A 17,514-nucleotide genomic window follows, 5' to 3' on the forward strand; every position below is an offset into this window, starting at 1 on the left:
TTTTTCTTTTTGGTTTTGGGGGGCAGGGGAGAGAGAAAGAGTTGTGAGTGAAAAAGAGTGGTTAAATTTTAAAAAAAATTTATCCCATGTGTGGCAATTGTAAAGGCTTAAAATTGCCTAACACGGAGTGTATATGCTCCTTATATAAATCACAAATTCTAAATCTTTAGTATTGGCGCATGTCTTTATATTTATATATTTATTTTATATCATAATTGATTTTATATTTTGTTTAATTTTATTAATAAATGCATGCGAGTAACAGAGACATACGCGGTTGTACTAGGAGATCATACGCGGCAGGAAATGTAGCTACATCTCTGGTCCCAAATTAAACATTCAATTTTGTGGGGTTTCTTGAATTAATTTCCAGTGCCAAATAGCAATTTAATTATATATGGAAGAGCTCTAACTATGCTGTTTTTTGGCTTTAATTAGTAATAGTCCACATTCAGCTGTCGCAAGCCAAGAAAATCAAACATGTTGATTATGTTTAACTAAAAATAGGTACAACGTATCTTTTAAATTTAAATAAAAGAAAAAATAGGTGCAACGTGTGTGGTTTGTAGTTATAAGCGGGTATTTAAATTTGTGATTTATTATGACTGTGCGCCTTTGTCAGGATTCCAAATTCCAATTAAGAAAATATTAAGCTAAATTCCATTTTACCCAAATGCCAAAATTCATTAAATGATCATTCTGCCAAACATATATATATATAGGGGCGCGCTCCAGTGAGATCCCCTATTTTTCGTGTAATATGAGTACAATGAATAAGACATATAATACTAATGAAAAAAACGTACATCTAATGAACAAGATGTATATACGGATGAAAAATAAAATTTAAAAAATTCGTGATGAATAAGACATATATATGATGAATATATATATATATATATATATAGGGGGGCCGCTCCAATGAGACCCCCTAATTTTAGTGAGATCTAGGGCACGATGTGGTGCGTTTATTTTATCAATCCTATGACTGATATTGTATCTGGAGGGTGATTTTTTCGCAGGGTTCGAATCCTGGAGGGAGCAGAATATTTTAAATTTTGTTATTCATCAGTATATACTGCATTGTTCATCAGTATATACGGCCCTGTTCATCAGTATATATGTCTTATTCATCACGAATTTTTTAAATTTTATTTTTCATCAGTATATACATCTTGTTCATTAGATATACGTTTTGTTCATTAGTATTATATGTCTTATTCATTGTACTCATGTTACACGAAAAATAGGGGATCTCACTGGAGCGCGCCCCTATATATATATATATATATATATATATATATATATATATATATATATATATATTTGAGATAAATTCTGCCAAACAAGTTAATTGTATTTAACTATAAGTTTCTAAATGTACTCCGGCGCCAATTTATCATCATATGCTTCAATTCAAACGCAACTTTATAAAATTAAAAACTTTAAAATTAAGGATGTTTATTTTACATAACTAATAAGATGCATGATTGAGTATTTTTATTCTCAAAATTTTAAAAAATTAATTTTATCTTTTCAATGATTGAAATAATCAAAGGCTTTAGAATATTCCAAAATTTCAATTTATCAAAATAAATAAGAGACTAATCTTACTATTTTTGTCTATCAAAGTAAATCCTCAAAAGTACACCCCTTATGATATACTCCCTCCGTCCCACTAATGAAGACACACTTTCCTTATTGGGTTGTCCCAATAATAAAGACACACTTCCAAATATGGAAAGAATTAGGGCATAATTATAACTAATTAATTGAACCTTAATTATGGTATAAATTAATAGAAAATCTTAATCTACTCATTTTAGTTCACCGCCTCCCTTATTTCTCTTCACTCTCGCCGCCCATCTCCTCCCCTTTCTCAGCGGAGTCGCCGCCGACGAACCACGGCCACCGCCGACCACCCCTCGCCCCTCCGATGAGCCTCCGATTGCTCGCGCACACACTGACGGGGGCAGAGGGCCGAGCCCTAGCCCTGCCGAACAGCAGCGTTGCCCTTCCCACGCCCTTCCTTTGCCACCCAGATCCGCCAAACCACCATCGCCCTGAGCAGCCGAACCACTACCATGCGGCTCCAGTCTCCTTCTTTCAAAAACCCAGATCCGCCAAACCACCACCGCCCTGAGCCGCCGAACCACCACCATGCGGCTCCAGTCTCCTTCTTTCAAAAACCCAGATCTGCCAAACCACCACCCTCAATTTTTTGGATTGATTTGAGAGAGGAAGAGAGTGGCGGATCTGGTTCTGGGGCGGCATCCACCTCTCTTCTCCTTCTCCGGCCGTCGTAGCGGTGAGGCCACTACTCTCCTTTTGAAACCCTCCATCTCCGCCGCCATTCTCATGGTTCAAATTTGGGAATCGGAGAGAATAAAATTGGCAGATTTTCATGGATTTGAAATTTCTGATTGTGTTGTTTCGATTTTCATGATTCGATTTTTTGGTTGTGTTGTTTCGATTTATGGATTTGATTTTCATGGTTCAAATTTCTGGATTTCTGGATTCAATTCGATTTTCATTGTTCTAATTTGGGAATAGGAATGTGAGGAATGAGAATGGCAGATTTCGATTTTGCTCTTGTTGTTTTGGCGGTGGTGGTCGCCGGCGATTCCGCCGGAGGAGAAAAGATAGTAAAATTACCTCTAAGAAAAAGGATTTGGAGCGATTGGAGATAGGGTTTGTTTGGCCGTCTGGAAAAGCTGGCCGCTGACATCGATCGTAACCACATGTTTGGAGCCGATTGAAGATAGGGTTTGTTTGGACTTTCGGCGTCGGCGTCGGCGCCGGCGATTCAAGGGGCTTCCCGACCTTCTGAATCAGATATGTGTCAATTTTCAGTCCACATATGTGCCATATCAGTTTGTAATTGCCAAAAAATTGTCATGTCAGCTCGGAGCTTCACCGGAGAAAAAAACGTGGAAAAATTGTTCAACCCGTTAAATTCAGGGAATTTTTGATTAAAAAAAAAAAAGTTCATGGCAAGTTTGGAAATTGGCCTAAAGTTCATGGTTTTGGGCGTATAATTAACCCATATATTTAAGTATGAACTGATCTACATAGTTTATAACATCTTAAGCACTCTTTTTCATAATCTAACTTTTGAGGATGAGTTCTACCTAGGGTGTTACAACAATGATATCAAAGCTCGCCCCATGCTCTTGACCACTTGAGACTTTATGGGCCGCCAGCGGTGGTATGGGCTGTCGTAGACGGCAGATCGGACCCAGGACTTTATGGGCCGCCATGGGTCATTTGCGGTGGTATGCGCCGTTGCGGGTGGCGGATCGAAAGCGTGGTGATTTGTCATGACCCATCTCACATCGTTAAGTATAGACTGGTCGATGTGGTTTATAAGTATGAGTTGTCGATGTAGTTTATATTACCTTATTGTAATATAATCCTACAATTTACAATGTAAAATTTTGAAAATACCCTCATTAGAGTTATTATTGATTTTGTTTGTCCTCAATTTTTTTGACATTTTTGTAGGACTCTAATTTTTTCTATTGTCTCTCACTTTATTTACTAAAAAAATGCCCTAACTTTTGTGGATGCAAAAAATCGACGAAGTTGCCACACTTCGTGGAGAAGAAAATAATGAAAAATGTGATAGATTTAAAAGATGTGCGGTGCATAAAATCTGTATACTATTTTTTTTAGGGGGGATGTATACTAGTAAGGTTATAGTATCAAATAATAATGATATTATTTTTTTGCAATAAATAATACTTCCCCATCCATGAAATGATGTTTTAAGGGAGGGATGCACATATTTTAAGAAAATTTATGTTGTTTATTTAGTTAGTGGAGAAACGAGCCCACAAATGAAGAAAACTGGAAAAAAGTTAATTAAATTAGTAAGAATGAGTTTACTTTGATGGATAAATTTATCATGGAAAAATGAGGAATAGTAAAAAAAATTGCCTTTAAATTCCTTCTTTCTTCTCCTACATTTTATACGAAAGAGAAATTCACCATTTTTCCCCCTTATTTTCACTTCAAGGATGAATAATATTATCTTTCCACTATTTTGTATAAAATGTGGGGAAAAGAAAGGAAGCATTTAAAGGCATAAAATTTTGTTATCCCTCATTTTTCTATGATAAATTTATCCATCAAAGTAAATGCACCCTAAGTGAATAATGGAGCCCACATGTTAGTGAGTGGAAAAAGGAACCCATAAATTTACTAAAAATAGATTATGACAACTTTTTTGTGAACGAATTAAAATGACAAATTAGGACAATATTGATCACTACAATATTTGATGGGTAATATCCCTAAAAATTAAATCAAACTCCCTCCGTCCCAATAAAAGTGACCACTTTTTTTTGGGTACGGAGATTAAGAAGGGGATTGTTATGTTTTAATTGAGTGTGACCCACCAAAATTAGTGAGTAATTTTTAGAAAGTGGCCTACAATTGTTGACCAAATTAATGAGTAATTTTGACATTTTTAGAAAGTAGCCTACAATTGTTGACCAAATTAGTGAGTAATTGTTGACTTAATTAAAGTAAACGTTTGCCATTTTTAGAAAGTAGCCACTTTTAATGGGACACCCAAAAAGAAAATGTGGCCACTTTTATTGGGACGGAGGGAGTAATAAATTACCTTTACTAAATCAATAATTTTGAAATTGTTTAAAAGGGTAATTAATTTACACAAAATCTCTTGTACACCTGGGTGTACCGTACACCCGGGTTGACCCATACTCAAATCTTGATTCGCATGTTAATCCAAATTAAAATCTTGATTCAAATCGTGTAAATGACACTATTCAGTTATACAAATGACACTACTTATAATTGACATTATTCAATTATATAAATGACACTGTAACATTTTAAAATGTTATAGTACGTGTCATTTTTAATCTTATAGTGTTGTTTAAAATACTATAGTGTCATTTATAGTCTTATAGTGTCAATTACTAGAAGTGTCATTTATATTTCTGAATAATGTCAATTATACACAGTATCATTTACAATATTATAGTGTCATTTGTATAACCGAATAACATCATTTACACGATTTGAATCAAAATACGAGTTTGGATCAGGATTTGGGTACAGGTTAACTCGGGTGTACGGTACACCCGGGTGTACCCAAGATTACCTCATTAATTTATTTTAGGACCAAATATATACTATGGAAAATGTAATAACAAATAATAAAATCACTTTCCTAAATAAATACATATCGTCACACAACTATTATAGATTGAAATTTGATTATTTAATTAAAGTAGTTGAGCAACCCTACATTTAATTTGGTGGACCAAAACTAATATCATCTGCCCAACAACATATACCTAATTGCGAAAAAAAAAAAAAAAATTAATATCTGCGACATACTTAAAAGTCCACTATCAGAGTCAGGGATAACGTTTATATTTATTTGTTTATTTAAGATTTGTTTCATCACTTCGTGTAAAAATAATATGCTTATTCATTTGGATGTGATAATATGATGAGTTATGGTGGCTTTTGAACAATAATGATATGAAACATGACTAATTCAATTACATTTTGGTTAGAATTACTTTATTACTTACTATATAGTTATCAGTGATATACATCTTAATTTGAATAAAAATATTTGTGTTTTTAAATATAGGGGGGCTTTTCCTTAATTATAAATTTATCAAAAACAAGGATACAAAAAATTCATCTATAAATTCCTCTTTTCTTTTTTCTTATTTCCTATAAAATAAAATTTCACTCTTACTCATTCCTCATTTTCACGACAAAAAAAAAAAAAAAAAGATAATATTATCCCTTCAGTTTTAGTGTGATAATATTATTCTTCATTGGAGTGAAAATGAGGAATAATTAAATAAGGATCAAATTCTATTTTATAGGAAATGAGAGAAAGAAAAGAAAACATTTAGAGAATGAAGTTTTTTGGATTAATTGCATGTAAATACACCAACTTTGGCCAAAAATCATTTTTAACGCGTATTTAGATATATTTTAATTGTTCGATTTTGACTCCGATGAACCTCATAGACGTTATGTGGACTACATGTAAACGCCACGTAGATGTCAATTAGATCTACGTAGATGCCATATAGACGTCATGTCATTTCTGATGAGCCGCGTAGATGTCATATCATTTTTTAACTTGAAAAAAATAAAATCGAAGCCAAAATTGAATATTAATAAAGTTCGTGTATTTTATTGAACTTTTTTAAATACGCGTTAAAAATAAATTTTGATCAAAGTTTATATATTTACATGTAATTATTATAAATTTTTTATCCTATTTTTTCATTATAAATTTATATAAAAAAAGGGTTAATCGCCCATAAAATACTGAACTTTCATCTAATTATGATTTTGCATACAAAATTTTAACTGTGGCGTGATAATTACTAAACTTTTGATTTTATCTGATTTTGTTACTAATTCAAATTCCGGCCAAATTTTAGGCTAATATGGCCTGTCAATATTTGGTGTGGCGTATTTATTCTTGCATGGCAATTAGTTGGCAAAATAGTATTTTTTTTATTTAATTTTTATCAATAAAAAAAGAACAGAAAGCAAATAACTCAAATTGTCAGTGACTTAATATATCAACTCAAATAATAATATATTTTTTAATTAAATTAATTAATTGAATAAATTCAATCATAGTAAGGGGATTCTTCGAATGTAAGTGTATCAGCCAAAAAATATTTTAATTATCCATAAATTAATATATCAAATCAAATTAAAAAATAAAAAAAGAGCACAAAGAAAATAACTCAAATTTGCTTTCTTCGATTTTTTTCATGCAAATAACATGCACTACAAATCAAATTAATCAACTCGTTTGACTTTTTGGGCGCCGAACATAAGGGGATTCATCCCTTAAACACAATTTCATCCAATGCTTCTTATTTTAACGACCTAAATTTACTTTCTTGGAATTTCCTTACCATTATTGCATTTATTCAATTAATTAATTCAACTTTTTTTTTTTGACGGAAAAGAGAGAATTTATTAACCACACGAACATGGAACATGGAGATGACCCTCCACAAACGACGGGGGTTCATTCCAAACATGCATCGTAGAAATATCTCTCGCGGCTTTTGCTAAGCAATGAGCTATAGCGTTTCTTTCACGACGGACGTTACAAATGCGAACTCCCGGCAAGGCCAAAAGCTCCCGGCGACAGTAGTTGGCAATGACACCTCTCTCATTGATACTTCTAACATTCTTCACGACGGCATCACATGCAATCTTACTATCACTGTCCACCCATCCATGCACAAAACCAAGAGACTTAAGCCAAGATAGCGCCTCCTTGATGCCCATAAGCTCCGCTTCGGCAACGTCCCTGCTCCCCGGCACCTTCATTGATTTACCCACAACAAACTCTCCAACATGATTTCGCACAACCATTCCAATACCCATAGACTTATCATGCGCAAAAAAGGCCGCATCCACTCCACAGCGCACCCATCCCTCCTGAATATCATGCCAACCGACACACAAATTACGAGTCGAAACCCCGCTCTCCCCCGCAGAAGTCGACTGCTTAACACTTCGAGCAACCAGCCAATCTTCACGACAACTGAAGGCCAGTGCAGCAATGCGACTAGGAATCGGGAGAACATCCTCAAAGATAGCTTTATTTCTATCTTTCCAAATGTGCCATAACAGCATCCCTGCTTTTGCTGCCAAAACCCCATCAGCGTTGCTCAACAAAGCGGCGAGAGCTTCCTGGAAAGACTCGCAGTTCGCCCGGACGGAAGTTAACAGTAGCAACAAACCACTAGCAATCCAACACTCCTCTGCAAAAGGGCATGCAAAGCACACATGCCATAAGTTCTCGTAGCCCTCTTTACACACACCACACTCCCCTCCCACCAGCACGCCGCGCGACAAGAGCTTTTCTTTGCAAGGAAGATTGTTCTTCGCCGCTCGCCAAAGGAAAGACTTAACCTTCGGTGGAACAGATAACTTCCAAATGTGAGACCAAGGACCCTCCTCACCATATCTACCATCAAGGGTAAGAGCACTCGCAATGTTATACGCGGATTTAACCGTGTAACTGCCAGTAGATGAGAAATGCCAGATGGGTCTGTCCGCCCTGGGGTTCGCACACAAAGGAATACCGATAATGACAGCCTTGTCCTCCGGGGTTAACAGCTGCTCAATGGCGGTAACATTCCAGCTACCAGAGTGCTGCTCCATAAGCTCCGACACTCGCATATCCTCCGCCCCGGGGGAGGAGCAGCCGACACCCAGAAATTATCATCCCGCCGCAGCCATGGATCCCTGAAGACTCTAACCTCGGCTCCATCCCCTATCCTCCATCGAACCCCTCGCTTCACAAGCTCTTGAGCCGAGTGGATACTCCTCCAAGTAAAACTGGGGTTATGCCCCAACTTGGCCGTAAGATAGTTCCCTTGAGGAAAGTACTTAGCCTTTAGCACCCTACTAACCAACGCATCAGGCTCATTAAGCAAGCGCCATCCAGTTCTCCCCAACATGGCCCCATTGAACAATTGTAGGCTCCTAAACCCCATTCCTCCGATCTTCTTATCCACACACATCTTGTGCCAACTCATCCAATTTATTCCTCTACCCTCTCCAGCCTTATTGCCCCACCAAAAGCTATTCAATAATTTCTCCATCTCGTCCGTGAGGCTAGTGGGTAGGGAAAAAATCGCCATGCAAAAAGAAGGGATGGCCTGGGCTACTCCCTTGATAAGCACTTCCTTGCCCGCCTTCGAAAGCTTCTTACCGTTCCAACCTTTGATTCTGTTCCATAGACGATCCCTCAAGTATTGGAATATCTCCTTCTTCTTTCGACCAATAAGAGAAGGCAGTCCTAGGTAGCGGCCTGTGTTGAGAGAAGACCAAACACCAAGCACATTAGACAACGTATCCCTCTCCCCTACGTTCACATTAGAGCTGAAGAGGATTCCAGATTTCTGGTAGTTAATGCCTTGCCCCGAAGCCTTTTCATAATCCCAAGTACCCTTTTCAAATTTTCACATTCCGCCGTAGAAGCCCGACAGAAGAAGATGCAGTCGTCAGTAAACATTAAATGGGAGATCGCGGGGCCCCCACGACTGATCTGGATCCCATGCAGCGAACCTCTCGCCATCTCATAGTTTATCATCGCCGAAAGACCCTCCGCACAAAGGATAAACAAATATGGAGAAAGAGGATCTCCCTGCCGTAGCCCATGACCCAGAATAATAGGACCAACCAATTCTCCATTCACAAGAATATCATAGGATACAGTCCGAATGCACATAGAAATCCAGCTCCTCCATTTGCTACAAAATCCCAACCTCTCAAGCACCGCTTCAAGATAGTCCCAATTGACGCGGTCATAAGTTTTGCTAATGTCAATCTTGAGCGCCACATTCCCAAACTTGCCACACTTCTTATTCTTCATAGCATGTATTGCTTCGAAAGCCATAAGTATGTTATCATGGATAAGTCGACCTTCCACGAAAGCGGACTGGGCACGATCAATAAGATAAGGCAGCACACTCTTCATCCTGTTACACAAAACTTTTGAAATAATCTTATAAACCACATTGCACAAAGATATAGGACGAAGCTCTCTCATATTCGAAGGGTTAGTAACCTTCGGAATAAGAGAGATGATGGTTTTGTTGAGCTGGGAGGGAAAAGCAGCGTCATTGAGCCAATCACAGCAACTTTGGAAAATATCAACACCTATAACTCCCCAAAACTGTTGGTAGAACTTCGGGTTAAAACCATCAGGACCCGGCGATTTGTCTGGGTGCATTTGACCAAGAGCCTCGGTGAACTCTTTGATGGAGAAATCCTTGGTGAGCTCTGCATTTTTATCATCATCAACCCAAGGCCGAAGACGGCCCAGAACATGGTGAAAATCCCCTCCTCCGAGGGGGTTGTCAAAAAGGGCAGTAAAATACTCCTTCGCCGTATTCCTCATATCCTCCGGTGAGGTAGCCCAGCTCTCATCGTCACGTTGCAAGCGAGCAATAGTATTAGTTTTGCGACGCGCCGACGCCATAGAATGAAAGAATTTTGTGTTTTGGTCCCCGTCCTTGAGCCAGAATTGTTTTGCCCTTTGCTTCCAATGCTCCTCTTCCCGAGCAAGGATGATAGCCAACTCCTTCTTCATTTTCTTTAACTTCCCCACTGATGAGGGGTCATTTCTGCCTTGGAGTCCCTTAATAATATTCTCCAGCTGGCGTTTCATGATTCTGTCTTTACTATTTCTGTTATAAGCCCAAGTCGAGAGTGACTCGGAGACAGCATTCAGCCGATCGATAATGTTGATGCCGTTAAGATTAGTCCAGCAGTTGCGGATAACATGTGGAAGCTCAGGCTCCATGCACCATTTATTCTCAAAACGAAACCGCCGCCTATGGGAAACAACTGTAGGACCAGCACACTTCAGCAAGATAGGTACGTGATCCGATATAGTTGCAGTAACTGAGCAAAGAGACGCTTCTGGAAGCTAGCAGAGGCCATAGCACGATCCAGCCGTTCCTCAACAAAATTTAGAGTACCAAGCCCCCTCGACCAGGTGAACAAATAACCAACCAGGGCCACATCCGAGAGGCCACTATCAAGAGTTGCTGCTCGAAAACCATTGAAAAGCCAAGTGGGATGACTAACATTTCCCTGCTTATCTCCCGGATCCAACAGATCATTAAAATCCCCAATAACTACCCACGGGAGATTATTGGCAGCAGACAAACGACGGAGAAGATTCCACGACTCCCTATGCCGACCATGATCAGGAATACCATAGAAGCCTGTTAATCTCCAGTCCCCATTAATATCAAAAACATGCATGTCAATATGGTTTGAAGAAAAGCTAAGAAGCTTGCAAGAAGAAGAAGATTTCCAGAATAAGCAAAGGCCACTGCTCCGTCCCACACAATCCACCACAAAGCATCCTTCAAAGTTTATGCGAGAGCGGATCATCTACAAACGAGGGCGAGTAGCCAAAGTTTCACATAAGAATACAAAGTTAGGCCTATGAGCTCGAACCAGCTCACATAACGTAGGAATCGCAAGGGGATGGCCCAACCCCCTGCAATTCCAGCTCAAGGTATTCATTGGGACCGGCCAGCCCCGTTCTCGGAGCCTGCCGATAGAAAAGTGGTTTCATCCGAGCCATCTCCGAAAAATCCAGCGAGAAACATCTCCGATGAAGAAGAAGATCCAATAACTCCCGATTCGCTTCCACGACGCCATTTCCTTTCCTCCTTATTCGCCGCCCTAGGGTCAACAATTTGCATTAAATCCGTAAAGTTAGTTTTGTAACTGGTATCTTGTAAAATATGACGGGGCACAATCTGCGGGATTATCTCCCTAGAATCTCGGGGAGAAATAACCGCTGCTGATTGGTTCCGATTTTCTGGATCATTCCTTTGCGGGTCAGGCTGTAACGGCTGCTCTGAAACCCTAGTGTGCGCCGCCATACCACTAGGGTTTCCTGTCGCACCATCGGTTCGTATCCACTTGTCGCCGGCAAGTTTCTGGCCTCTACGATCCGTCACTTTCATCCATGCACCCCACTGCCTCTCTTGATCCTTCATCCCTTCACTGAACAATAACTCACAGAAATTTTCCGAGTGGCCAAGACGACCACACAAGAAGCAAAAAATATTAAGCCGCTCATATTTGAAGTTAACCACGAACGTTGTGCCATCTTTGTTCTTGATCTTCTTAAAGCGTTTGAGCGGTTCCTCTACTCGAACTCCCACTCTAACTCTCATATATTGTCTCCAGACTCCAGTTGAGTTCGTGGCGTCATATTCCATAAAATTGCCAATAAAATTCCCCAGAAGCTTTCCAATTCCCTCCGTTAGATACCCTGCGGGGAGATCATGAATTTGAACCCAGAAAGGTAGCGTATCAAGGGGGACCTTCAGCGGAAATTCCCCTCGCCTCAAACGATGGAGGGTAAGCGGGAAGTTACCGAAGGCCCAAGGGCCTCCTTCATAGACACGCAAGAGATCTACTTCATGAAAAACCTGAAATATAAAGCGACCCTCTCCTATGTCTTTCACAAAAACTCCTTTTCACCGGTTGATCAGTAATAAATCATCCAACAAGACAGAGATCTGCCGCCACCAGCGGTTCTCCCGCAATATCATCATCAATGAGTAGTTCGTCATCCTCTTCTTGGATATTGAGACCAGCCATGCGAGCCTCCATGCCCACTCAGACTGAACGAAGAAACAGACGAAAAACACACCAAAACCGAAGGCTCTCAACGAAGGAGAGAAAGACGAAGGCTCTCAACGAAGGAGAGAAAGACTTATATTAATTAATTCAACGAAGGAGAGAAAGACTTATATCAAATCAAATAATATATATATATATATATATATATATATATATATATTTTAATTAATTCAACTAAAAAAAATATTATTATTTGATTTGATATATTAAGTTATTGATAATGTGGGTTATTTTCTTTGTGTTATTTTTTATTAATAAAAAATTAAATAAAAAATATTATTTTGCCAACTTATTGCCACACAAGAATAAATACGCCACATCAAATATTGGCACACCATATTAGCCTAGAATTTGGCCGAAATTTGGATTAGTAGCAAAATCAGATAAAATCAAAAGTTTAGTAATTATCACGCCACAGTTTAAAGTTTGTGTGCAAAACCAAAATTGAATGAAAATTTAGTATTTTATGGGCGATTAACCCAAAAAAAAAATAACACAAGCTTATAAAATTAATCTATCTCCAAAGTCAATAGAAAACGAAAGAAATTGTTCTCTGCGTCTGTTGGCATTCATATCCATATCTATTATTATAACAAAATGAATTAGAGCTCCACTTTACGATGTTACATAACATCTTCTATTATTTTCTCTTTTTGTATCATATATGAAAAATCTTTGTTTGTTTTCCAGTCAGATACTCGAGTATCGTAACTTATAATTTTAATATATATTTTTTAAAAATTACATGATATATATATATATATATATATAGGGGGTCGCTCCAATGAGACCCCCTAATTTTAGTGAGATTTAGGGCACGATCTGGTGCGTTCAATCCTATAGCTGATATTGTATCTGGAGAGTGATTTTTTTTCGTTGGGTTCGAATCCTGGAGGGAGCAGAATATTTTAAATTTTGTTATTTATCAGTATATACTGCATTGTTCATCAGTATATATTGTCTTGTTCATCAGTATATATTGTCTTGTTCATCAGTACGTATATATGTCTTATTCATTACCAATTTTTCAAATTTTATTTTTCATTTGTATATACATCTTGTTCGTTAGATATACGTCTTGTTCATTAGTATTATATGTCTTATTTCATTGTCCTCATGTTACACAAAAAATAAGGGGTCTCACTGGAGCGCGTCCCTATATCATCAAATAAATCACTATATCGTATCGTATAGGTGAGACTTTTATATCGCACAAAAAGAAAATATAATAATTTCAATATTTTGTTTTACTACGAGAACAGACGGGACTACTATATTGCACAAAGGTGAAAAAATACTACACACAAAAATAAGAAATGTAATAGATAGGTACAAAAAATAAAAAGGGAGACTACACATAAAAGAGAGGGTAAGTTACTACACATAAAAGAGGGAAATCTAATACGTGAAAAAATATAAAGGTGAAAAAATACTACACATAAAAGTGAAAAATATAATATGTGAAAAAATGAAAAGATACTACACACAAAAATGAAAAATGTACTAGGTGAAAAAAAATATTAAAACCCAATTTCTATCATAAAAGAAAATCTTTGAATGTCTTAATTTTGTTATTTAAATTTGGCCTCATTAATAATAATTTCAATAATTTAAAAATGCATAGCCTAAATGTATACAAAAATCTTCTCTCTCTTTTTGTGAGAGAGAGAGATTGAGGAGACCATATCTTATTTACTTGGGTCATATGGTTGGATAAATCTAAATTGAAATAATGTTACGAAAAACATTAACTAATGTTCTTTAAAGATCCATATTATTAATATCTTTTTAAAATACAAAATATATATTATATCATAAATTATAAAATTTCAAAAGAAAATTAGTACAAAAAGAATTTCAAAAGAAATTATTTAATAGTAATATATACTCCCTCAGTCTCCCAAAAACATGAATATTTGTAAGTGGCACGGGTTTTAAGAAATGTTAGATAAAAGTGTATTGTGAGTGGAAAATGGGTCCCATTTTATGAAAAGTAGAGATGAAAAGTAAAAGGATTATGGTGGGGTAGTGTCCCAAAATAGAAATGTTCATGTTTTTGTGAGATATCCCAAAATGAAAAAATGTTCATATTTTTGTGAGATGGAGGGAGTACTAAATTAGTACAAATTACTTTGCACATCCACATAAAATAAAATTACGATTCACATGTAAGCGGGAATTGAACAATGATGTTGAGAAAATTCCATATTTTGATTAATGTTAAACCCAAATAATATGAACCCTGATGATGATTAAAATTAGCTGAAGAATAAGAAAGTTTTTAGTTGAAATGTAATATGATGAATTCTAGGTTTAAAAAAAATATACTTAGAGAAATTTCCAAGGCAATTATAATCCCAGCTCAAGATCAAACTGTCGAAGAAAATTAACAGATGATCCAGCTGAAGGAGAACCAGACTGATGAAGGAATCCTAATTTGAAGGATCAGCAAACGGTCAAGTTGATCAGGTTCGTGCCAAGTCACCAGTACAGAGACTTTATTGCACTGAAACACGAATGATGGAAGCATCAATCTACTCAAGCTGATAGACTGAATGATCTAAGTTGGCACGTGCTCTAACTCACTTATGCTATGTCAGCCCGAAGTCAACAAGCTTAAAGCAAAGTCAACCATTAAAGCATCATTTCGAACATTTAAATGCTACATAATTCGCATTAAATGTGAATCTTGCTTTTCAGAAAAAGGTGCAAGGATGTTTGTCGAATATCAACATCAACATCAATATCAACATAAGGATGTGCAGATCCAGCTATCACAGTCAATATTCCTTGATACAACGGGAAGATTTCAACAATCAACATATCGAATTTTGAAGAAAGGTCTCTCCAACGGATCTATTCAAATTCCTGTAAATATATACTCTCTCCATCCGCGATATCGTTTCCACATTTGTCATTTCGGTCCGTCCGCGATATCGTTTTCACTTTTATTTATAGAAATAGGGTCCACAAACTTCCACTCACAACAATAGTGGGACCCAAATACCCACTACTATCCACCACTTTTCTTAAAATTCGTGCCGTCCACAATGTGGAAACGATATTGTGAACGGAGGGAGTATGTGTGTGTGTGTGTATATATATATATGACGGAAATTCAAGATACACGAGGTGGTGATGGTGGGAAACCCACGAGGTGATACAAACTCGTGGGGTGGATCTTCGACATTGTTGTGTTCGTTCAACTTCCAACCTTCGTGGTTAAACTTTCAAGAACAACAATCATCCCAAAAAAGAACTTATTCTTCATTGTAAAATTTCAAATTTAAGCTTGAGAATATATTAGAAGTTCCTAAACTAGGCGTTCTTCATTGTAAATATCATAAGCCTAGATCTAAACACATTGATTCTTTCAATTGTTCTTAATTGTAACAGTGACTTCACTTAGTTGAAGAAACCCCCTCTGTAATTCTCACTCATTGTAAAAGATAAGTGTAGAAGTTAAAATAAATCGGCAAGTAAGCTTCAAGTGTGAAGTTTGAAAGTTGGGCGAAGTAGCATGTACTACCGGAAAATAGTAGGCAGCGTAAATTGTCAGGACAATATTACAACTAGAGAAATTGCTCGACGGTCATGACTGTGTAACCCATGTGATCAATCTAAGGTGAACTGACTGGTCAAACTGAGTTGTAGCTATTAAACAATGAATCTAAGGTTAAGGGATTTCCCTGTCTATCAAGGTCGTGGATGTAGGAGGAGTTGCTCCAAACCACGTTATGCTTGTGTGTTGTACTTTATATTTTTACTTCAGATTTGTTGTTTCTGTTTAAATTGTTCTTCAAATATCTCAACAAACTGAAGACCTTCAAACAAACAAATTGATTGTATTTTTACAATATGTATTTTGGTTCAGTACTGCTACTTGACAAAACTTTCAGCACACTGACCACCTACATATTGACACTCAACATATGCATGAAACTGATATTCAAAGTCTTATCAGTATGACACAAGTTACCGATATTCAAACTGAACTCTACATGAATTGAAAAGAAAAGATACAAGATTTTTTAAGTGAGTTAAGTCAGACCACCATATTCCGAATATGCTTTAGTTTCTATTCTAACTGACTTGCTGACGAGTAATGAGCATAATAAACAACTGATTATCTTTTAGGCAAGTGTTTCACAAAACAACAGTCAACATACCTTAATAAGTTGATCAGTATTTTTCATGCTGACTCATTACCATTCCATGCCTTAAAACTCTAAACTAGAGAAAAAGCAAAAAAAAAAAAAATCTATTAATCAATGTATGCCCCTACACCAATACATACTCGGCCTGAAACCAACAAATGACCTTTTCACTAGAGAGAGTATTTGGCGAGTCAGTCTTTATTAAATTTATGATTTTAGATACTATTATAAAAAATACTTATAACGAACAAAAATAACGACCGGAAATTTCGATCGTAAAATTAGATGCCCTAATAATTGATTTACAGCGTTTCACGATCGATTTTTAAAAAAAAATATTTTAACGACCGAAATTTTAATCATTAATTATTATTTACTCACTCCGTCCATGAAAGAACTTCCTATTTTTCCTTTTTGAGACGTCCACAAAAAAACTTCCTACTTAGTTTTGAACTATACCCCACCACTCATAATTACTCTTACTTTCACTTTTTCACAACTCCCAATAGTAATTATAACACTTTTTCAACACTCAACAATTTTTTTTCCACTCTCAATACACATAACAATCCTTTTCTTAAAACGCTTATCACTCCCTCCTAGGAAGTTCTTTCATGGACGGAGGGAGTATTTATTTTTATTTTTTAACGATTGAAAATTCGATCGTTAATATTATTATTATTATTATTTTAACGACCAAAAATTCGGTGTTAATATTTTTATTTATTTATTTATGGGTCAAGTATCAAATCTGCCCCTAATGTGAACGCCCTTGGATGTTTAGCACCCTATGGGCAGGGGTGTGTCAACTAAACCCCTGAAGTACCCCTCCGACATAACGGACGGTTAACACCGTTAAGTATTTTAATTTTTAAATTTTTTTTATTTTATTGGTGGTGGGACCCACACCATCTTCTTCACCAAGCTCGTCGGAAATACGCCGAAAACCTAATCCACCCCTTCCCCTAAACTTCGGCGTCGCAGTGGCGACAAGCCACCGCCTCCTCTCTCTATCAGTCGATGACGGGGCATCACGTCACCCGAAGATTCGGCTGGGATTGCCATGGCCTGCCCATGGAGCATGAAATCGATCAGAAATTGGGGATTAAGAGCACAAAAGATATGTTCAGGATGGGAATCG

The sequence above is a fragment of the Salvia miltiorrhiza genome, chromosome 5, assembly GCF_028751815.1.
Source record: "Salvia miltiorrhiza cultivar Shanhuang (shh) chromosome 5, IMPLAD_Smil_shh, whole genome shotgun sequence".
Taxonomy (NCBI): domain Eukaryota; kingdom Viridiplantae; phylum Streptophyta; class Magnoliopsida; order Lamiales; family Lamiaceae; genus Salvia; species Salvia miltiorrhiza.